Source organism: Protopterus annectens, chromosome 1.part2 (assembly GCF_019279795.1).
Source record: "Protopterus annectens isolate FY-2018-M chromosome 1.part2, PAN1.0, whole genome shotgun sequence".
Taxonomy (NCBI): Eukaryota; Metazoa; Chordata; order Ceratodontiformes; family Protopteridae; genus Protopterus; species Protopterus annectens.
Genome location: NC_056727.1, coordinates 732988394 through 733013068, shown reverse-complemented (window position 1 = coordinate 733013068; position 24675 = coordinate 732988394). Strand labels below are relative to the sequence as shown.

General features: G+C 46.5%; 1 protein-coding gene across 8 annotated transcripts in view; it reads left to right on the top strand.

Moving 5' to 3' along the window:
* Positions 1-24675, top strand: part of WDR26 (WD repeat domain 26) — a 2773460-nt gene that overhangs the window by 2264500 nt on the left and 484285 nt on the right. The gene's annotated exons all lie outside the window — the stretch shown is intronic.

The window sequence follows — 24675 nt, the reverse complement described above, 5'->3', positions numbered from 1 at the left end:
CGGACTAAGCAGAAACCTCATGGACACACACGAGTGGAAACTGGAACCAAAGATTTTCAACATGTTGACAAACAAATGGGTGAGCCCAGATATAGACCTGTTTGCCTCCCCCCAGAACTACCAATTCGACAAATTTTGCACAAGGACTCGCCACAAAAAAGCTTTGAAAGTGGATGCTCTGTCCTTCATCTGGAAAAACCTGTCAGTTTCTGCCTTCCCTCCTCTGCGATCAAACAGGACAAACCAAGGACGATATTGATTGCACCAGACTGGCCACGCCAACACTGGTACCCTCTCTTGCGCAGTGTGTCACTGTTGGCCCCATGGCACCTGCCTCAGACCTCCTACCCTGTTGTCTCAGCAGGAGAACCAGATTCTGCACCATCCACTTCAAACCCTGAACCTAGCAGCCTGGCTAATTACCTAATCTCTCCTTTACCATCCCTCAGTAAACCAGTGATGGATATCATTTTAGAGGCAAGAAGGCCTAGTACTAGAAAATCTTATGCTGAAAAATGGAAAAGATTCTGTGCCGGGAACTAATCTCAAGGAATGAGCACAGCAGTGCCCAACTTACCTCAGATTCTACAATACTTAACTGAGATGCTTCACAAGGGCTTTTCTTTTTCCTCCATCAAAATTCATGCCTCAGCCATTTCAGCTCATTATAACACAGAACCTCCCCTCTTCTCTCACCCATTGCTCAAGCAGTTCCTCAGAGGGGCTAAAAAATTAAGACCACACAGGAGAGCCCCAACTCCAGCCTGGGAACTTAACTTTGTATTGGAGAAACTCACTCTTCCTCCTTTCGAGCCAGCTGCTAGTGCAGATTTAAAATTCCTTTCTTGGAAAACAGCCTTCCTTTCAGCAAGAAACGTATCTGAATTACAGGCCCTTATGGCAGTGGAGCCTTTCATCATCTTTCATGTGGACAGGGTGTCCCTCAGAACCAATCCCTCATTCATGCCCAAGGTAGTATCCAGTGTGGCTCTTAATCAGTCCATTCATTTTACAACCTTCTTTCCTAATCCAAAAAACAAGGGGGAACGGATACTGCACTCCTTAGATGTGCACAGACAACTTAGATTTTACTTGGACAGGACTATACCTCAAAGGAAATCTTAACAACTGCTGGGGGCATTTGCTGCAGGGGCAGAGGGGAAGGCTATTTCAAAGCAAACCATTTCTAAATGGATAGGCCATTGCATTCATTTCTGCTATAAGCACCATGGAAAACCTATCCCACAGGGGATCAGACCCCATCCAACCAGGGCTGCATCTACCTCTACAGCCTTTCTCAGAGATGTCCCTACAAGGGACATCCTAGAAGTTGCTACCTGGAGTTCTGTACATACATTCACCAAGCATTACCATTTGTCTATTTTCTCTAAATCCAGAGCTGGCTTTGCCACTGCAGTCTTACAGAGCCTTATCGCTGGTCCTAATGCGATCTAAATTCATCCTCCCATCCTTAGCTTTGGGAATCTACCCAAATGTGATGACTGCAACAGTGAAACACGAAGAACATAGTACAGTTGTGTACAGTTACCATAAATGTAGATGTTCGAGTGTATTCACTGTAGCAGTCCTGATTACCCTCCCTCCAGCCCCCTGACTTTTTTTTTGGCTGTACCTCTACTCTCCTTTACTATGCTTAAAAGCTTTTTGGTGTATTTGCTTTCTTATTGGAGGTATATACTTGTATATATTTATATTTAGTTTATTGCTTCCCATTATGGGGGCACCTGACATCTGAGGCAAGAAAAACTGATGTAATGGCATCTGCTGCATGTTTTATACCCCTGACTACCTGATGTCACAGAAGAAGAGACAGCAACTGACGCAGGACCCAAGAGTTTTGTTAATCAGGCCGACTGAGGGCTACTGCAAGCAGATAACCCAAATGTGATGACTGCAAAGGTGAATACACTCAAACATCTACATTTATAGTAAGTGTACACAACTGTACTTTCTTCGTGTTTCACTGTTGCGGTCATCACACGTGGGTTATCTACCTGCAGGTTGCCCTCATTCGGCCCAAATACCAGAGTCTTGGGATTTCTACGTTGGATGCTGTTGCTTCTTCCATGACGTCTGGTCATCAGGGGTATAAAACATGCAGCCGACGCCATTACATCAGCTTTTCTTGCCGAGCGGAGCCCAAAGCAGAAGCAGTTTGCAAGTGCCGGTCGGCCGCCTCCTGAAATTTTTGTTTTTCGAGTTTCAGACCTGAAGTCTTCTAAAAGTACCCCATTGGGGATCCTTTTTTCTTGCTCTAACAGATTTCAGAAAAAGTAATAATTGTCTTGCCTGTGGAAAGCAAATACCTCACAGAGATTTTCATTCTTACTGCGTCACCTGTTTAGGCCCAGAACACGACATTCCTCACTGTCGGTTTTGTGCCCTGTCAACGCCCGAACTATTCATCATTGGGCTATTTTTGTCACTAAATTCTTTCGCGCTCATTCTCCGTATTCCAAAATGGCTTCGATAAGCCATCTGAGTATGATCTTCTGAAAAAGCATAAGGATAAAGACAGAGACAGACCGCATAGGTTCAAAACTGCCGCCGAAGCTTCCGCTAAGCTCGTCGCCAGTCTGCCGGTACTCGAGGCGCTTTCGCAGCCCGATACCCGCTTCTACAGATTCGCAAGTCTCTACTGAGTCCCATTCGGACTCTGGTATGCCGCGAGATGCTTCTTCGACTATGTAACCTGTGGATGTCTCTTAGTTGGATGGGTCCGGAGCCGCTGTGCAGGCACCGGCTTCTGAGGCTGTATTCAGGCCCACAGATGTTCATAATAAGCCGACTACTTTGTTTCAAACCAGAAATACCGAATTTCTCAGGCCCAGAGTTTGCACTACGCCTAGAAAACCGACGAAAAGCGCATTCTCAAGCCCCCATGCCACAGAAACAAATGCTTAGAATAGCTGAAGACTTTATTACTTTAATTAGGGGAAGCCAGCCTTCCAAGAACTGATTTTCCTTCTGATTCTTCAGATCGTGTCCAGTGACTCTAAGCCTTCTGATTACCAGGACATACCTTTATCTACCTATGAGGATTCTGTTGCAAAGGATTCCATTCCCCCTGCTTCCCCACCAGAGGATTTTTCTTTTGGTGAAACCCTGCATACTCTGAGAGCATTTCTGCTGGGAGTGCCAGGACTTCCCACAGTCCAAAAAGAGACTCATGGAATTTTTAAACTTGCCTCAGCACAGGCCTCTAGCTATTCCTCCTATTCTGGAAATTGTAGATGATGTCTTCATGGAATCCATTCTTACCCCTGATACTTTGCCACCAGCTCCCAGGAAACCTGACAGGTACTACAGAGTATCTGACTCTCCCAAATTCCTATTTAAGAATCCTACTGCAGATCCAGACACCATTTCCCAGGGACCTAAAGGCATTAAGGCTACTACAGCCAAAAAACCCACCCCTTCAGACAGGGATTCTAGGGCTTTAGACAGATGGGGTAAGAAGATATATACTTCTGCTACTCTTACCATCAGGGCCTTAAATTGCCAGTTTCACATGTTGAAGTATCAGCAACATATTATAGAACTAATTAAACCGAAAATGATGTTGATTCCCGATTGTGCAGAACATAAAGATTTACAAGAGTTAATGCATTCTGCTAACCATAGGTTCATAGGTTCATACTAGGCTATCTGCCCGAGGGCATTTACAAGCCTAGCCCATAGTTTTGTGGCTTACGCCACCCCTTTAGTATGGGGAACTATACCCATTATTTTGCTGCGCCTCTGTTGAGCAGTGACACTGAGGTAATCCCTGGGGTATATCTCAACCAAGTTGGAAAACATACTTTGTAATGTGGTTTTGATGCCTTAGAAGCATCTTGCAGGGCTGCTGTCACTGGGTCTGTTCTTAGAAGGCATGCTTGGCTTAAGGAACAAATTTTGCCAGACCATGTCAAAGCAAAATTACTAGATGCTCTATTAAACCATGAACGTCTGTTTGGCAGTAAAGCAGAAGTCGTCATCAAAAAGATGGAAGAAAAAGCTAAATATATGCAAACTGTTAAAGGTTTCCTACAGGTACAGCCACCTAGATTCAGTAGGCATTGGCCTTCTAAAAACTGGTCTTTTGCAGTCCCTCCCAGACCTTCTCAGTGTAAACCAAGGGACAGCAGACCACCAAGACTACAGTCTCAGGGTATGCACACATCTAAACAATGGAGTGCTCCCACCTCAAAAGCAGGGAGTAGTAAACCACCATCCTATGGAAAAAGTTCACAATGACTTGTCCTTCATCCTTCCAATCCTTGCCCAAGTACTTTCACTCTTAGGAGGAAAACTGGCCCTGTACGCAAAAAACTTGGGAGTACATTACCCAGGGCAAATGGGTCTTGAACATTGTATCCCAAGGATACAGATTCTACTTCCACTCACTGCCAGCCCCAAGCGGATGGCCAGTCCTCCCCCCAAACCAGTGGGCAGAGGCCCAAAGCAAGTACTTTCTTTTCTCAGTATCAAGGCTATTCAACCTGTCCCAGCAGAGCAAAGGGGACAAGGTTTTTACTCCAGACTGTTTCTGGTACCCAGAAAAGAAAACTCTTGGCACCCTATCCTGGATCTGTCTATTCTCAACACCTTCCTGGTGGTTCCAAAATGCTTACTCTCCAACAGCTGCTTCATATGCTAGCCAAGGACTCCTGGCTAGCCACCAGAGACTTAAAAGAAGCTTATCTGCAACACCCCCATAAAGGAATCTTGCAGGAAGTATGTACGTTTCAGAGCAGGCTCTATGCACTATCAGATGTTCATCGTGTTACCCTGCTGCAGTCATCACACTTGGGTTATCTTGTCGTCAGGCGGTCCTGCAGTCAGCCTGAATTCCAAAGTCTTGGTCCAGCATCGGTTGCTGTCGCTTCTTCCCTGACGTCAGTGCGCCAGGGGTATATATAATGCATCCAACGCCATTTTCTTCAGTCTTTCTTGCCGTGCGGTGCCCGAAGCAGAAGCAGTTCGCAAGTGCCGGTCGGCCGACTCCTGAGATTTTTGAAGTCGAATTTCAGATCCGAAGTCTTCAATAAAGCTAAGTACCCCGTTGGGGAAACTTTTCTTGCCTCAGACCGATGTCAGAAAAAGTTAACAATTGTATTTCTTGTGGGAAGCAAATACCTCATAAGGATTTTCATTCTTACTGTATACCTTGCCTAGGCCCAGACCACAACGTCACTGGTTGTCGCTTTTGTGCTAGGTTCAATAAGCGTACTATAAAAAGACGCTTTGATTTCGCATGACACTACGGTAGAAAATTTAACTACACAATGCAGTTGGAGCAACCAACTACCGGCGTGCACAAACAACGCAAGGATAAGGACAGGCAGCCTAGACCCAAGCCAGACTCCAAAGCCTCGGCTGGGCCGGTCTCCGGTTCACCAGTTTTCAGTGAGGCTCCTACACAGCCCCTGGCTACTGCAGATTTGGAACCCGAGACCGCTTCGGAGTCTTTGGCGGAGAGTGTTAGGCCAACGCAGCCATTTTTTTAGCCCCTACCGACGACACTGCAGAAAGAGATGTCTGTGCTGCAGAAACACCTTCGGTTTCTGAAGGTGTCTTCAGACTGACGACGCTCACCATAAAAACGTATCCTAAGCTTAAGACTCCTGTTAAACCAAAAAAAGACTGCACTTCAGTCTCCAGTTCAAGGCCCCATGCCTAAGAAACAGATGCTTAAAATGGAGGAAGATTTGATCTCTTTAATCAGGGGTTCCCAACCCCCCCCCCCCCCCTACAAAAGGCCTAGACAAGAGGAAGATTATGCCTCCTCTGATCAAGTGTCTATTTCCTCAGGCTCCTCTGAGGACCAAGATTACTCTTTTCCCCCTTATGAAGATTCTGATGATGAGGATTCCATTCCCTCAGCTTCTCCCCCTGAAGACTACTCCCTTGGGGAAACTTTACACACTATGAGGGAACATTTTCACTGGGAAGGTCAGGACTACTCTGACTCAAAGAAAAGGCTCAGAGAGTTTCTTTTACTCCCCCAGCACAGACCTCTTGCCATCCCCCCAGTTAGACATTGTGGATGATGTTTACTTGGAATCTAGTTTGAATCCAGATTCTCTGCCTCCTGCTCCAGCCAAACCAGACAGATATTATAGAGTGCCTGACTCCCACAAATTCCTTTATAAAAGCCCTGTGGCTGATCCAGAGACCATCTCCCAGGGTCCCAAAGGGGCTAAGGCTTCTATGGCAAAAAATCCTGTACCCTCTGAAAGGAACTCCAGAGCACTAGACAGGTGGGGGAAAAAGGTTTACACCTCAGCCACTCTAGCTATGAGAGCACTAAATTGTCAATTTCACATGCTAAAATATCAGCAATTTCTGATGTCTCAGTTAAGACAAAAAATGAGCACACTCCTTCAACAGTCTGAATTGAAAGAAATGCAGGATCTGTTGCATTCAACTGAACAGGTGGGCAAACATACTTTACAATGTGGGTTTGATTCTTTAGAGGCTTCCTGCAGAGCAGCTGTCACTGGATCTGTTATACGTATGCATGCTTGGTTAAAGGAACAAACTCTGCCTGATCATGTTAAAGCAAAGCTTCTAGATGCTCCCTTACAGCAGGATGTCCTATTTGGAGTTAAAGCAGAAGTCTTAAAAGAAAATGGAGGATAAGGCAAAATCTATGCAGACAGTCAAAGATTTTCTACAGGTACAGCCCCCTCGCTTCAGCAGAAATTGGCCAACAAAAAATTGGTCTTTTCCAGCTAATGACAGACCACAGAGGGGTAAATATTAGATGCCCAAGAGGCAGAGGGCAACCACAAGCCCAATACAAACCTCAACAATGGGACACTGCAACACAGAAGGGAGGAGAAGACAGGCCCCAAACTACTAGAAGGCAAACTCAGTGACTTACACCTCATATGGCCAAGCAACACTCTCTTGGCAGCTCCCTTGGGAGGAAAACTAGCACTTTTTTCAGACAACTGGCACATCGTCACAAAGGACAAATGGGTCCTAGACATAATTTCACGAGGATACAGATTCCATTTCCACACCTTGCCAACGAAAAGAGAAATGCCAAACCTGCCACAAAATCAATGGGCAGAGGCACAAAAACAAATTACAGCTCTCATGGACATGAGAGCCATTCAACTGGTACCTACATGGGACCAAGGCCAAGGATTTTACTCAAGACTCTTTCTAGTCCCCAGAAAGGACAATGCCTGGCGACCAATTCTGGACCTTTCAATTCTAAACACCTTCTTACAAGTACCCAAATTCAAGATGCTAACACTACAGCAGCTTCTTCCCATGTTGGGCAAGAAAGCATGGCTAGTAACGTTGGACCTCAAGGAGGCATACCTGCATGTCCCTATCAGACAAAGTTGCAGAAGATACCTCCGTTTCATTGCAGGTTCAACCCATTACCAATTCTCTGCACTGCCCTTTGGCTTATCCACTGCGCCCAGGGTCTTCACAAAATGCCTGGCACCAGTAATTGCATACTGCAAACAAAGAGGAATTCAAATATACCCATACCTAGACGACTGCCTCATCCAAGCAGAAAGCAAGGACATCTTCTTACAACATCTGGCTTTTGTAAAACATCTTCTAAGTTGCCTGGGGTACACAGTAAACAAAAAGAAATCAAAACTAGTACCCTCACAAAATATGACCTTCCTGGGTGCCAGCTTGAATACAACGGCCCAGAAGGCTTATCTGACGCCAGACAAACAACTACAACTGACTCAATATTTCAAAACAATGGCAACAAAGTCCCAACTCCCTGCAAGAAAAATTCTGCAGGCCTTGGGCTTCATGGCATCTTGCATACTACTAATACCATTTGCAAAGCTGCATATGAGGAAATTACAGTGGTACCTAAAAACGTATGGTCTCAACACAGCCACAGCTTGAACACAATAATATCTCTCATTCCCTGCCTTCAACAAGAGTTTCTGTGGTGGTCACAGGCATGTCACCTCAACAAGGGTCAGCCTTTCACCTTGCCCCCAGCCAGGCAAACTTTGACAACAGATGCATCGGACTACGCCTGGGGGGCACACATGGCAGGACAGTGCGTTCAAGGCATATGGACTGCAGATCAAAGGAATCTGCACATCAATCAAAAAGAGATGCTAGCTGTACAGAATGCTCTGACAGCCTTCAAGAACCCATTACATCCAGGACAACTTACAATAAGGACGAACAACACCACAGTAATGTGGTACATAAACAATCAAGGGGGTACACACTCCTACCCTCTATGCAGGCAAGCAATGACCTTATGGAACACAGCACTGGCTTACCAAGTTCAGTTACAAGCTCAATTCCTGCCAGGAAAAAAGAACACATTGGCAGACGACCTCAGCAGATACATCATGGATCCCCACGAGTGGAAACTGGATCCACAAGTATTTGCAATGATAACTCAAAAATGGGGCCTCCCAGACATAGACCTGTTTGCCAGCCCCCAAAACTATCAGCTAACAAAAGTTTGTACAAGGACACTTCACCATCAAGCTTGGAAAGTGGACGCACTCTCATTCAGTTGGAAAAACCTGAAAGTATATGCCTTCCCTCCATTGCCTCTTCTCACACAGGTGCTTCTGAAAGTCAGAAAGGAGAGACCATGACTGATACTCATAGCCCCAGACTGGCCGCGCCAGCACTGGTACCCACTATTAAGGAATATGGCCCAGGTCCCACCTTGGATTTTACCACAAATTGCCCATTTGCTCACACAGCAAAACAATCATTCTACACAGCCAGCTCAAAACCTTAAATTTGGCTGCATGGCAAATCACCTAAGCATCCAGCCAGCTCCTCTTCCTCAAGCAGTTATGGATGTTATTCTGGAAGCTAGGAGGCCCAGCACCAGTAAGGCCTACTCGGACAAATGGAAAAGGTTTTGCGCCTGGAACCAAGCTAAAGGCCAAAATACCCTTCAGCCTCACATGCCTCAGATTCTACAGTATTTAACTGAGATGTTGCACAAAGGACTTTCTTTTTCTTCAATTAAAATCCACGCATCAGCTATTTCAGCCCACTACAACACGGATCCACCCTTATTTTCACATCCACTTCTAAGGCAGTTCCTCAGAGGGGCAAAAAACATTAGGCCCCCCAGGAGAGCACCTACACCAACATGGGACCTCAATTTTGTTCTGGAAAAACTTGCGCTACCTCCCTTTGAACCAGCTTTCTCTGCTGATCTAAAGTTTATATCATGGAAGACTGCCCTGCTGCTAGCAATAACTTCAGCCAGAAGAGTCTCAGAGCTGCAGGCACTAATGGCAGTGGAACCTTTCCTCATTTTCCATCAAGACAGAGTTTCTCTATGAACTAATCCTTCCTTCATGCCTAAGGTGGTATCCAGTGTGGCTTTAAATCAAACCATCCACTTACCCACCTTCTTTCCAAATCCACAGAACAAAGGAGAAAGACTCCTGCATTCCTTGGACATTCACAGGCAACTTCGTTACTACTTGGATAAAACTAAGGATGTTATGTGATCCTATCTCGCCTACATTCTGACTGATGGGTTCGGAGCCGATCCCTCGGCTCCAACTCGGCACGCTTATGCCAAAGAGCGAAGTCTCTTATTGGCTGAGCTTATTATATCCCAGGATGCACCACTGCCAGTCCCCCAGATCTCGTTTGCCGCTAACAAGTGAAGACGTGGTCTCGAGCTGGCTGAGCTAAGTAGTGATTAATTTCACTAGTTTTTCTGTCAGGAATTTCTATTTTTCTTCAACAAAAGCTGTTTTAACAGCTATTCTTGTGTTTTGAGTGAGTTTGGTGGAGTTTACTTAGTAAATTCTTGTGTTGTGAGTGTTGACTAGGAGTACCTCTTGTGTGTAAAGGCCTTCCCGGTCTTTTTGATTGTAGGTGACTTCTGTTTTGTTAGGGATCTCGAATCCTTTATACTGTGGATAATTTATCTTTCTTATTAGGTCAAAGAGAGAGAATTTCTTAATAATTTACAGTGTTTGTACTGTGTTTTGGACTTTAATTCACCGGAATGTCTCGGGTACCTAGGCCTTCAGGCTTTAAAAAGTGCACCAAGTGCAACTTTAAAATGTCGATCACAGATGACCACTCTCTCTGTGTTTATTGTTTGGGGGCAAAGCATTTGCAGGAGTCCTGCAGCGTGTGTCACACTTTTTCCTCGAGGGTCCTCCAAGAGAGGAAAAATAAGCTCATATTAAAAATCTTGTAAAACCATCCTTCGAAGAAGCTTTAGCATCCTCTCCTTCTCCCGCTAAAAAGAAAAGGGCGTCGGCTCCGACCAGTCCGTCGGATCCGACCGCCAAAAGACATAGGCAGGTTTCTCCTTCGGCTCCAAGGACTTCGGAGCCAAGGGCGGAACGGTCTGCCTCGATGCCACCAGTCTCGACTCCTCTGGCTTTGGAGCCGATGGCTGGGGCATCGAGAAGCGGGTCACCTTCGTCGGCTCCACTGGTCTCGGAGCCGACAAAGGTTGTCCGCTCAGACACTTCCTCCTCGGCGCCAAGTCCTCCTCGGCACAGATGGAAACTAGTGTGGTATTCCTTCGCCGATAGTCATCGAGTCGCCGAGCCGGTCCCCTAGCCCCTTGGGGCCGTTGGAGAGGCCATCTCGAACCCGTTCAGTATCCTCTAGGTCATCGAGGATGTCAGATTCGGACATAGACAGGGTGCTCCAAAGACTGTTCCAGTCCCCAGTCTTTCAAAAATTTGTTTCGGCTCCGACCCAGTTGGCTTCGGAGCCGATGGCCCATGCCCATGTCATTGCTATTCCTCCTCCGACCGCTTCGGCTCCGTCGGAGCAGGTGCTATTGGAGCCGGTGGAGATCTTAGGGTCGGCTCCGACCCTTACTCCAACCCCGGCCTTCGGGTCCGAGTTTGGTACACGGACTTCTTCGGCTGGACCTGGGGTGATGTTTCGGGACCTACGCTGTCGGTTCCGAGCCTCCCTCTCGGTGCTTGCGGGACTTCCGTCTGCTATCATGGCTCGGGACCGGACACTCCCAGGATTCTGGGGTCCGGCTTTCAGAGCTATGAGGAGTGCCTTGGCCAAGTCTTCTTCGCCATCTCTCCGGCTTTACTGGCACCTTCCTGGGCGTGGAGACTGGGTCTTTGGCAGTTCCCTGTCCTTAGGCAGCGGAGCCCCTGGGCCTGAGGTTACCCCCATTGGGGTTCCCTCCTCCTGAGGGTTCTTCGAGTTGTCTTCAGAGGAACCCCAAGGAAGAGATCGTGCAAGAGGAAGCACGTGGACTCCCCGAGTCTATTACATCGACACTGATCTTGATGATGCGGAGGGTCCCCAGTCGTCCTCTGATGATGTCTCATTTGCAGACATCTTAGAGATCCTCAAACAACGAGGCGGCTGGATATCCAAACCCCCCTCTGCTGATGAGTCAGTGCTCCTCAAGGCCTTCGGGGCTCAGCCCTCCGCCTCCTGGGTGTCTCCGCCCTTCGACGAGCTCCTGGATTTAGTTTGTCGGAGGGCGTGGGAACATCCAGATACCGTGGAACCAGTCCCTTCTCGTCCTAACAAATTTTTGTCTGCCCCACCCGAGAAGGAGTTCCTCACTAAAGGCGTGGCTGTAGATGCCATGGTGGTGGCATCTGCTACACAACAGGACGTTAGCTACACAACAGGACGTGGCAGAGGCTTCAACGTCCGTCCATCCTCCTAATAAGGAGTCTAGGAGCATGGACCGGTACGGGAAGCGCACCCTGACTTCAGCGGCCTTTACTTTAAGGTCCCTGAATTATTTGGCACATTTTACCAGGCTTCAGAGGGATCTGGTCAAGGAGCTGTCAGATTCCCTCTCAGGTAACCTACCTGAGCAGCTAGCCCAGTCGGTTAGCTCTCAGTTGGCTATCCTTGCTTCAATTTCTAACTCGTCCATGAGGCTCATTTCATATGCGGCTGAAGGGGCGGGTAGAGCGGCAGGCACAGGCGTGGCTCACGGAGACCAGCCTGGCTCCATTTGTGTCGCTTTTGCGGAGGCCTTCAAGTCTTCCTTCACGACGCTCCCTTTGATGGGTCCTCTTTGTTTGGACCTAAGGTTAAAGACACTCTTACCGCTGTGAGCAAGAAGGAAAAACTTTATCTGCCATAGGTGCACGTTATTCCACTCCCTTCGCCTTATCCGAAGGCTAAAGGAGGAGGGAAGATGTGGTTCCGCAAATCACGTAAGTTTTTCCATCAGCAGCAGGAAGATTCCCTTCCAGAGGCAGAGGACGGGAAATTTTTCTGGGAGACGCCGTCCCAGAGGCGGCAGAGGGCCCGCAATTCTGGAGACCGCGAGTCCTTTCGTGGCTCTTCAGCCTCCCACACTTCATGAGGGATTGCCCGGCTGTGCTGCTCGAGCCAGTCGGGTGCCGCTTTGCCAAGCACCTAAAAGCCTGGGAGTCAATCACTCAGGACAGATGGGTGCTTCGGATTATTGCCGGAGGTTACACCATCCCCTTCACACACTCACCCCCACTGTCCAAAAAAATCCCGGACCCACCACCCAGTCAAAGGGAAATTGCAGCCGCAGAAGCTTTAAAACTGCTAGAAAAAGGAGTCATCCAACCGGTCCCCACAGACCAGATCGGATCCGGAAATTACTCAAGGTTCTTTTTAGTGCCAAAAACGACAGGGGACCTGAGACCAATATTGGATCTCAGCAGACTAAACCAATCCGTCACGAAATCCAAATTCCGAATGGTCACGTTACAATCCATTCTCCCATTGTTGGAGAAGGATGTTTGGATGTGCTCCATAGATCTCAAGGACGCCTATTATCACATACCGATACGTCGGGTGTCCAGGAAGTATCTGCGCTTCAGCCTGGGAGACAGTCATTTCCAATTTTGTGCTCTGCCCTTTGGTCTCACCACAGCCCCCAGGGTGTTCACCAAATGTTTGGCAGTAGTAACGGCTCACCTGAGGAGTCTTGGATTCCAAGTGTTTCCCTATCTGGACGACTGGCTCCTGACTGCCACCACCAGTCATCTACTAATGGACAACCTCAAAGCCACCATCTCCCTGGGTGCTACCCTGGGAATTACATTCAATTGGTCAAAGTCTGTCTTGCTGCCCTCTCAGCGCATAAGGTTCATAGGAGCAGAGATAGACTCAAAATTGATGCTGCTTTTCTTCGTAACGAAAGGATCCAAACTTTACAAGGCCAAGTTCAAGCCCTGATTTCAAGATCCAAGGCCCCAGCCAGGATGGTCCTACAAGTTTTAGGTTCGATGTCTGCCACGGTTCTTCTAGTTCCTCTGGCAAGATTGCACATGAGGATTCTTCAGTGGCTATTATCGACTCAATGGTCCTTTCAGGATCTTCCCCTCAATCACCCCATTATGATTACAGAAACATGCAAACGGGACCTTCGCTGGTGGCTTCAGACATCCAATCTAAATCAGGGAAGTCCTTTTGTTATTCCCTCTCCAGTGGTCACCCTGACAACAGATGCCTCCCAGACAGGGTGGGGGGGGCATTGTCTGGGCAGGTTAGTTCAGGGCTCCTGGCTTCCAGACGAAACTTTTCTCCACATCAATGTGTTGGAGATGAGGGCTGTACTTCTGTCCCTACAGGCCTTACACAAGTTTCTCCCTCAGGGTATAATCGCCATCCACACAGACAACATGTCGGTGGTCTGGTATCTAAACAAACAAGGAGGGACCAGATCTTACCCCCTTTGCAGAGAGGCCATGAGGGTGTGGGAATGGGCTGTAGCTACCAGCCGTTTCTTGGTAGCGACCCACATTCCGGGGAAATCAAATATATTGGCAGACAGATTAAGCAGGACAATTCTCTCTCCTCACGAGTGGTCCCTAAACTAAACAGTAGCAGCTCAGGTTTTCAGGAGATGGGGGACGCCGTGTTGCGACCTGTTTGCAACACCACAAAATACAAAGTGCAAAAGGTTCTTCTCCTTGACTCCACATCAGGGGGAAGCAGCTATGGATGCTCTAGCACAACCTTGGCCAACAGGGCTACTTTATGCCTTTCCTCCGATTCCACTTCTCTCCAAAGTCATTCAGAAAGCTTCTCAATTGGGGTCCACAATGATACTAATTGCTCAAGACTGGCCTCGTCAGGTATGGTTTCCCTACCTGAAGAAACATGCGGTGGACGATCCTTGGACTTTAGATCTAACTCCGGATCTGCTAATTCATCAGTCGGGATGACAACATCAGTCCCTTCACTCCTTGAAGTTGACAGCTTGGCTCCTCCACTTCCGACTTTAGTCAGAAATCACACATTAGACCCGGAAGTTATTCACATTTTATCTTCGGCCCACAAAACCACCACTAAGAAATTGTACCTCAGTAAGTGGAAGAGGTTTGCTATCTGGGCTCAACTCAGGGGCTTAGACCCTATCACTGCTCCAATCCCAGAGGTTTTGAAATTCTTAACATCCCTGTTTAATCAAGGATCTTCTGTCTCTACTATTAAAGTCCAACTAGCGGCTATCTCTAAATTTCACGAATCCATGGATCCTCCATTGATGAGCAGCAGATTATGCAAAACTTTCATTAAAGGTGCGGGCCTGTTAAGACCCCAGTTTTTCATCCTGCGCCTCCGTGGGATCTTGATTTGGTGCTTCGTGCATTAACATCTTCCCCTTCGAACCGGCTGCTACATGTGAGTTAAAATATCTGTCTTGGAAAACTGCCTTCTTAGTTGCAATTACCTCTGCAAGAAGAGTTTCAGAGCTTCAAGCCCTATCTATCAAACCACCGTGCTTGATTTTTCACAAGGATAGAGTATCACTTAGGCCTAATCCATCTTTTGTCCCAAAGGTCTGTTCTAATCTCTGTCTCCAACAATCTCTAGAGCTACCAGTTTTCTTTCCAAAATTCTCCAATGAAGCAGAATACACTCTCCATAAATTGGATGTTCACAGGCAATTGCATTTCTATTTAGACAGGACTCAGCAAATTAAGTAAATCAGACCAGTTGTTTGTGTCCTTCTCAGACAATAAATTGGGTAAAACCATCACAAAAGCTACTATCTCCAAATGGATTAGAGATTGTATAACTCAGGCTTATTCCTGTTCGAATAAGCAACTTACAACATCTATCAAAGCCCACTCTACCAGAGCTATGGCGACTTCTATAGCTTTTCATTCCAAGCTCGCTATTTCTGAGATTTGTGCTGCGGCTACTTGGTCCAATCCGCACACTTTCATTTCCCACTATAAATTGGATGTGGCATCTAAAGGGCGAGCATCATTTGGTTCCACGGTACTCAGGAGTGTTTTTCAGTGAGCCACCCAGGATTCAGGTGCTAGGGACGCTGTCCCATCAGTCAGAATGTAGGCGAGATAGGATCACATAACATCTTTTAGTTATGTACTCACCATAACTTCAGATGTTTGGGATCCATCTCGCCTACATTCCTAATACCCACCCTCCTTCCCCTGCCTTGGGGATCAGAAGAGATTGAACGGTTTGAGTTCTACTGTTTTATCTTGTTTCATCTGACGATGTTATATAATCAGTGCGTGCATGTGTGCATGTATGCGGACAAACTAGATCTGGGGGACTGGTAGTGGTGCATCCTGGGATATAATAAGCTCAGCCAATAAGAGACTTCGCTCTTTGGCATAAGCGTGCCGAGTCGGAGCCGAGGGATCGGCTCCGAACCCATCAGTCAGAATGTAGGCGAGATGGATCCCAAACATCTGAAGTTATGGTGAGTACATAACTAAAAGTTTTCAGAAAATCTGACCAGCTCTTTGTATCCTATGCTACAGCTTCGCAAGGGAAGGCTATATCAAAACAGACCATTTCCAAATGGATAGGACATTGCATTCATTTTTGCTATACACATCATGGAAAACCAGTTCCTGCTACCATAAGGCCCCACTCTACCAGGGCAACAGCTACATCTACAGCCTTCTTCAGGGGGGTCCCAACCAAGGAAATTTTGGAAGCTGCAACTTGGAGTTCAGTACACACCTTCACCAAACACTACCACTTACCACTTTACTCTAAGACTAGAACTGGCTTCGCCACTGCAGTTCTGCAGGGCCTTCTAGCCTCCTCTAACCCTCTTTGACTCCTCCTCCCATCCTTAGCTTTGGGATTCTACCCAAGTGTGATGACTGCAGCAGGGTAACACGATGAACATAGTACAGTTTTGTACTTACCATAAGTGTAGATGTTCGAGTGTACACCCTGCTGCAGTCCAGGTTACCCTCCCTCCATCCCCTCTGATCTAACTGACTAAATCTTTACAATACCTTCCTGATGTATTTGCTTATAGCTGGAGGGATGTTGTGTTTGTACTAAATTTCTTAAATTGGTACTAATTACTGACCACCTTTTTGGGGGCACCTGACATCTGGGGCAAGAAGAAATGGCGTCTGATGCATTATATATACCCCTGGCGCACTGACGTCAGGGAAGAAGCGACAGCAACCGACGCCGGACCAAGACTTTGGAATTCAGGCCTACTGCGCGACCGCCTGACGACAAGATAACCCAAGTGTGATGACTGCAGCAGGGTGTACACTCGAACATCTACATTTATGGTAGGTACAAAACTGTACTTTCTCTGCACTTCCCTTTGGCTTATCTACTGCGCCCAGGGTATTCACAAAATGCCTTGCTCCAGCCATTGCATATTGCAGGCAGAGAAAAATTCAAATTTACCCATACTTGGACGATTGCCTGATTCAGGCGGACAGTCAGGAATTGCTACTTCAGCACCTGACGTTTGTAGAGAGACTTCTAACTTCACTGGGGTTTAACATCAACCAAAAGAAATCACGTCTGGTACCCAGCCAAAAGATTGTATTCCTGGGAGCAAATTTGAACACAACTTCCCAGATGGCATTCCTCACTCCAGAAAACACGATTTATTTGACAAACTGCTTCAATCTACTGGCCGCCCAAACCCAGCTATCTGCAAGAAAAATACTGCAAGCCCAAGGGTTCTTGGCCTCTTGCATTCTACTAATTCCATATGTAAGACTACATATGAGGAAACTTCAGTGGTACTTAAAAAGTCTCTGGTGTCAACATTCTCAGGACCTGGAAACAATAATTCCTATCATTCCTTGCCTAAGGACAGAGTTCCTTTGGTGGGCAGAGGCCTGCTACCACAACAAAGGAGTCCCTTTCACTCAACCCCCATTGCACAATCCCTAACAGATGCATCAGACTCTGCATGGGGGGCTCACATGGCAGGCAAATTCATTCATTCAAGGCAAATGGAGCCCAAAACAAATGCACCTGCATATCAATCAAAAAGAAATGTTAGCTGTACAGAATGCACTGACAGCCTTCAAATACCTTATTCTTCCAGGGCAACTATTAATACAGACAGACAACACCACAGTTGTGGTACATAAACAAGCAGGGGGGAACCCATTCCTACCAATTCTGCAGGTTAGCCATGGCTCTGTGGAACACAGCCTTGAGCAATCAAGTGCACCTGCAAACTCGGTTCCTGCCAAGCAAACTAAATTCAATGACAGATGACCTAAGTAGAAGTCTAATGGACCCACACGAGTAGAAACTGGAACCCAAGTCATTCAAGCTTCTGATCCACAGGTGGGGGGGGGGGGGGCACCAGAGGTAGACCTCTTTGCTTCCCCGCAGAACTATCAATTGAGCAAATATTGCACCAGAACTCCCCACAGCCAAGCATGGAAAGTGGATTCATGCATCCCCATTTACAGACACTCTATTCCCTAACCCCCGGATCAATCTGCCAACCTCAGTAAACAGGTTCTAGATGTTACACGTGAGGCCGGATGCCCTAGCACTAAAAAGTCTTATGGTGGCAAATGGAAAAGTTTCAATACCTGGATTCAGGCTAAGGGAGCCAGTACGGCACATCCCTCCCACCATCTCATCCTGGATTACTTAGCTGACCTACTACACAGTGGCCTGTCTTTTTCCTCTGTTAAAATTCATGCCTCTGCTATCTCTGCTCGTTTTCCCACACAGCAGCCCCTTTTCTTACACCCCTTGATCAAACAATTCCTAAGAGGGGACTAGCAACTTGAGGCCACCCAGAAGAGCACCAACCCCAACTTGGGACCTTAACTTTGTGTTGGACAAGCTCACCCTGCTCCCCTTCGAACCACCTTCTTCTGCAGAGCTAAAATGTCTCTACTGGCAGACCGCTTTCCTTCTGGCCATCACTTCAGCCAGAAGAGTCTCCGAGCTGCAAGCACTCATGGCTGTGGAACCCTTCATCATCTTCCATGCTGACCGGGTATCCCTCAGGACTAACCCATACTTCATGCCCAAGGTGGTGTCTAGTGTGGCTCTCAACAGTCCATTCATTTGCCTGCCCACCTTTTTTCCTAATACTAAGAACAAGGGGGAAAGGATCCTGCACTCTCTCGATGTGCACAGACAGCTTAGATTCTGTCTAGACAGGACTAAATCCTTCAGAAAGTCTGATCAATTGCTGGTTATCTTTGCTACAGGGACAGAAGGCAAAGCCATCTCCAAACAAGCCATTTCCAAAAGGATAGCACACTGGATCCATTTCTGCTGCAAACAACACGGAAAGCCTCCCCCGAAGGGGGTCAGGACTCGCTCCACCAGAGCAGGCTCCACCTCTTTAGCTTTCCTCAGAGGAGTCCCCACCAGGGATATCCTGGAGGCTGCCACCTAGACATCTGTTCACACTTTTACCAAAGATTACCACCTTTTCTTTTCTAAATCCAGGGCAGGGTTTGCCTCTGCAGTCTTGCAGGGCATCCTAGCCAGCCCCTAATTTCCTTGACTGCCTCCAACCATTTCCTCTGCTTTGGGAATCAACCCAAATGTGATGCGACTGCAACAGTGAAACACGAAGAGCATAGTACAGTTTTGTACACTTACCATAAATGTAGATGTTAGTGTGTATTCACTATTGCAGTCCTGGTTTCCCTCCCTCCATCCCCCTTTTTTTCTTCTCTTTCCTTACAAGGGACATACTGCTATTTACTTTCTACTGGTGGGGTTCTTCCACCAGAAACTGGCTCTTACATGGGGGTTCCGGACAGGTTAGGACAAGAAAAACTGATGTAATGGTGTTGGCTGCCTTAATTTATACTACTGACGACCCAACGTCAATCCTGTAGCGACAGCAGCTGACGCAGAAATACTAAGCCTCTGGTATTCGAGCCAGCCGAGGGCTACCCCTTGCAGGGATAACTCAAATGTGATGACTGCAACAGTGAATACACTCGAACATCTACATTTACGGTAAGTGTACACAACTGTACTTTCTTCCTGCATTTTGATTTTTAGGCCATTGAGATACCAGTGGTGGGCACTTTGATTTCCATAAGTTGGTTCACATCAAAAATGGAGGAAATCTGTGCTCATTTCTTTCTGCTAAACATATCCTCTTGGACACCTGGACAGTGCATGTTTGGTTTTATTTAGCTTACTCTAATGTTCACATTCATAGTTTAGTAATCTGAAGAAGACAGTTAAATGCCATAGGTTTGAAAAGCTCTTCAGGATAGTAGAATTTGGCATGTGTGAAAAATACTGTAGAAAAAAGCAGCAGTGGCATAATTCCAATTCATTTCACATTTTATTACTGTAAACATTTTTAACAGTACAAAATTCTTTAAAACGTGAGGGCATGGTGGGTTACCAGAGCTCTTTTTGTTTAATAATTGCCCAAACCCAAGCCCTCATTAACTTGTTAATTTCATTAACTGTTATCCTTCAGCTGCCATGCACAGTTACAAAAGGCATGGAGCAATTTCATTCATTCCACTTGTTTGGTGGTTGAACAGGAGCAGTAGATAAAATTAATGACAATTTGACTTCTCTCAAAATTTTGGGCATACAAGGATGTATACAGTCTTAAGATGCACATTTAGAAGCATGTTTGAAGAAGATTGCACCCAATTATTTCACTATATCTTTTAAAAATATTTATATCAATATGTACTTATGAAGTCATTGGTGTCCTTGAAGTAAACTTACTTTGGCTACATTGTTCTCCACAGTTACTATATTTGGCATTGATCAGTAGACACAGCTAGTATTTTTCTGTACCTCTGGGAAGATTTTAGTGGTTCCTTGCCAACAAGTGTCATTGGAAGAATACAATTTACTCACTATCAAACCAGTTTAAATCTTTACTTACACTATCATTAAACGCTTCTTAACACAAGAAAGTATATCCAAAACCCAGTTTTAGAGTCTATTAAAGGCTAGGTTACGATTACTTGGGTCCATTGTTCACAAATGCTGGACAACAGCATGGCGTGATAGTCCTTGATAGTCTGCACGGACATAAGCACTATGACTAAAACAGAAAACTAGTGATGTGAATTTGTTCAATCTAGCCTTTTCATTCTTACACGTGGGTTCGGAGCCGATTTACTAGCTGAAGATCTCAGAGTAGCTCAAGGCCAGGTCCCTATCCTTTGATGCTCTCTGTCCTACCTCAGATCTAGTTTGCCACTGCAACAGATTGGAGGTCATCGGAGAGCTCGGGCCAATTTGCGATATATTTTCCTCTTTTTGCAAATTTTTGTGCTTATAGCTGAATAGTATTACTAAATTTTACAGTTACTGCTTATTGGGCTAGTTAGCCTTTGCTTGCATTTTCTTTATCAAAAGTTTGACGAGTTTTGTCCTTTTTAGAGTGGTTGCTCTCTTAGGCTTTTGGCTGTACTTGTTATTAATCCCTATCCCGTTTAGTATTATATTATTAGTGTGTTTAACTTATTATTATTAGATAGTAGTGTGCTTAAATTTTGGAAATTAGAAGTATATATTCCATCTTAGATTGTGATTAGCTTGACAGTTGTTCAGTGGTCTGACCACTCATAATTGTTTCTAGTAGTTAGAGTTTGCAGTGTTTTGTGTGTGATTGGTTATTCAGTAATCTTTTTCTCTTCATTAGTGTTTACTGTGGTATTGCTCCTAGTATGGCTGGCCATAAGGAGAAACAAAAATTAGGTTTTAAAAAGTGCCCAAAATGCAGGCAGATGTCCATCACGAACGCCCATGTGAATTGCATTTATTGCTTGGGGGCCTGTTCACCTCCAGGAGGATTGCTCTGTCTGCCATTCCTTCAGTAGAAGGGTTTTACTTGAGAGACGAAGGAAGTTGGTGGATAGAGGCTTATTGAAGTCAGATTTTCAGGAGGCCTTGAACAAGGCTGACCAGACCTCCAAGTCATCGAAGGGGTCAAAGTCTTCTAAGGATTCCTCGGAGCCCAAGTCATCGGCTCCAAGCCTTACCTTAAAGGTGCTGTCGCCGGCTCTGCATTCTTTGGAGCCATGCACCGAGCCAGTTTTTCAGAGCCAGTCACCGAAACCTTGAGGTCGCCTGTCCTTCAATCGGTGGCGGCTTCGGTTCCTTCGACTTCGAGGACCCTCTCTGATGTGGATGTGGACCGGGTGGTGCAGAGGCTTCTCGAGAACCCGGCACTGGCTAAATTATCGGCCTCGACCCAACCGGTTTCGGGGCCTAAGACCATCCCACCTGCTGTGACTACTCCTCCTCTGAGCCAAGCGGGGCCTTCGGAGCCAGGGGAGGAGGATCTGATGATTGTGGAGCTGTCTGAGCAGAGGCCTGTTCCAGTGCCATCGGTTCTGTCAACTCTGACTTCTTCGGTTCCATTGGAAGAGTCTGGGAGCCGACACTCTCTGTTCGGTTCCGGGGGGGGTCGAGCCGATGCATCGGTTCTGACCCTTCCTCTCGGGGCTTCGGCGTGGATGAGTTTGGCTCTGTCCTCTGGTTCTGAGTCCACTGTCTCAGCTCCGGGGAAATTGCCGTCGTCTTCAGAACCGGCGGCTTCCTCGAGTCGGAACAGTGGTGCCTTCGATGCTATGAGGAGGGTTATGTCATCCAAGAGACACACTTTGTCAGGTCCTTCCTCCCCTAAAGTGCCGCTTTCTGCCTCTACACCGCAGGTCCCTGTGAAGCGTCGAGACCCAGTGCCTCAGGTAACCCCATCGGGTGACCCTTGCTCTACTGAGACCTCACCAGTAGCTCCCACTGATGAGGTTCCCAGGAAGAGACTTTGTAAGAGGAGGCATTTAGTTTCCCCGCAGGAGTCTTTGATGTCAAACACCGACTTAGAGGAATTGTCCCCTTCGGAAGATGTCGCCTTTGCTGATATCCTGGAAGTCCTTAAGCAGAGGGGTGACTGGCATTCTGTTAGCCCTACTGAGGATGAGTCAGTGCTCCTGAAGGCCTTTGGGTCTCAACCTTCCACCTCCTGGGTGACTCCGCCTTTCGAGCTAATGGAATTGGTTGCTCGAAGGGCGTGGGAGTCTCCTGATACTATGGAACCGGTCTCCCGGAGGCCCAACAAGTTTATCACCTCCCCCAGACAAGATATTCCTCACTAAGGGAGTTCCGGTTGATGCCATGGCGGTGGCCACCAAGAAAGAGATGTCCGAAACCTCTTCTACTGTCCATCCTCCTCATACGGATTCCAGGACTATGGACAGGTACAGGAAACGCATCTTTAGTTCTGCGACCTGTGCTATGCGATCGCTTAACTACTTGACTCATTTTACCCGTCTTCAAAGAGATCTCCTAAAAGAGCTCAGAGATACTCTGCATGGTAGTACAGATGGAACTGTATCTGAAAAGGTGACAGCCTAGCTTAATATCCTTAATTCCATAGTTAACTCGTCCATGCAGCTCATTTTCTGTGCAGCCGATGGTTCGAGTTGGGCAGCAGGTTCAGCGATAGTTTTTCGAAGACTGTCCTGGATGCGCTTATGCTCCTTTGTGGAAGCCTTCAAGTCTTCCTTTGTTAACACCCCATTCAATGGCTCTTCTCTTTTTGGGCTCAAAGTCAAGGAGACTCTCACTAGGTGTGAGCAAGAGGGACAGACACTATCTGCCATAGGAGTCCGTTTTTACACCCCTACCAGACCATTCCCCAAAGGGCAGAAAGGTGGAAAAATGTGGTTCCGACTGTCCCAAGGAGCTTTCCAGAACACACTTAGTGAACCCCCCTCCAGGGGCAGAGGAGGGGTAATAATGGAAGACACCGCCCTGGTGGCAGAGGGGGTCCGCAGAAAGTACAGTTGTGTACACTTACCATAAATGTAGATGTTCGAGTGTATTCACTGTTGCAGTCATTACATTTGGGTAATCTGCTGGCAGGTTGCCCTCAGTCAGCCTGAATAAAAAAGTCTTGGGTCCTGCGTCAGTTGCTGTCTCATCTTCCATGACGTCAGGTCGTCAGGGGTATAAAACATGCAGCCGGCACCATTTTATTCAGTTTTTCTTGCCCCAGATGTCAGGTGCCCCCCAAATGGGGAGCAAAATTATTTATATATATATATATATATATATATATATATATATATATATATATATATAAGCAGTAAATATATATAAATGTACCTTTAGAAACATAAATTTTACCTTCATATAAAAGAAAATACACCACAAAGGCTTTTGTGTATAGTGAAGGAAAGAAAACATATAGAAAGGGGGATGGCGGGTGGGTAACCCAGACTGCAACAGTGAATACACTCTAACATCTACATTTATGGTAAGTGTACACAACTGTACTATGTTCTTCGTGTTTCACTGTTGCAGTCATTACATTTGGGTAGAATCCCAAAGCTATGGATGGGAGGATGAGACTAAACAGCATTAGGAGCGGCTGTAAGGCCCTGCAGAACTGCAGTGGCAAAGCCTGCCCTGGATTTGGAGAAGAGAGGCAAATGATAATGCTTTGTGAAGGTATGAACAGAGCTCCAAGTAGCAGCTTCTAGAATGTCTTTGGTTGGAACCCCTCTGAGAAAAGCTGCTGAAGTAGAGGTAGCCCTGGTGGAATGTGATCTGATCCCCTTGGGCACAGGTTTACCATGGTGCAAGTAGCAAAAACGAATGCAGTGGCTTACCCACTTAGAGATAGTCTGCTTTGATATAGTAGCCTTCCCCTTTGACCCTGCAGCAAATGCTACTAGTAGTTGCTCAGACTTTCTTAGAGATTTGGTCCTGTTTAAGTAGAATCTTAGTTGTCTGTGTATATCCAATGAATGCAGAATCCGCTCCCCCTTGTTCTGCGGATTTGGGTAAAGTGTTGGCAGGTGAATGGTCTGGTTAAGAGCCACACTGGATACCACGTTAGGCATAAAAGAAGGATTGGTCCAGAGGGACACCCTGTCTGGGTAAAATATAATAAAAGGCTCCACTGCCATGAGTGTCTGTAGTTCTGAAACCCTTCTAGCTGAAGTGACTGCCAAGAGAAAATCTGTTTTCCAGGATAGAAATTTTATATCCGCAGTAGCTGCTGGTTCAGAAGGAGGCAGGGTGAGTTTTTCCAGCACAAAATTGAGGTCCCATGCAGGAGTTGGTGATGATCTGGGAGGCCTTAAATTTTTGGCCCCTCTAAGATACTGTTTAAGCAGAGGATGAGAAAAGAGGGCAGGCTCTGTGTTGTAATGAGCCGAGATGGCAGAAACATGGATTTTTATTGAAGAAAAGGATAGGCCCTTGTCAAGCATCTCAGTCAAATATTGTAAAATCTGAGGAATATTGGGCTTTGCTGTGTCTGTTCCTTGTGCTTGGTTCCAAGCACAGAATCTCTTCCATTTATCAGCATAAGATTTTCTAGTACTAGGCCTTCTGGCTTCCAACATGACATCCATCACAGATTTACTGAGAGGTGGTGTTTAAATAATTAGTTAATCAGCCATGCTGCAAGATTCAAAGTTTGCAGAATTTGATAGTTCTGCTGAGAGAGTAGAT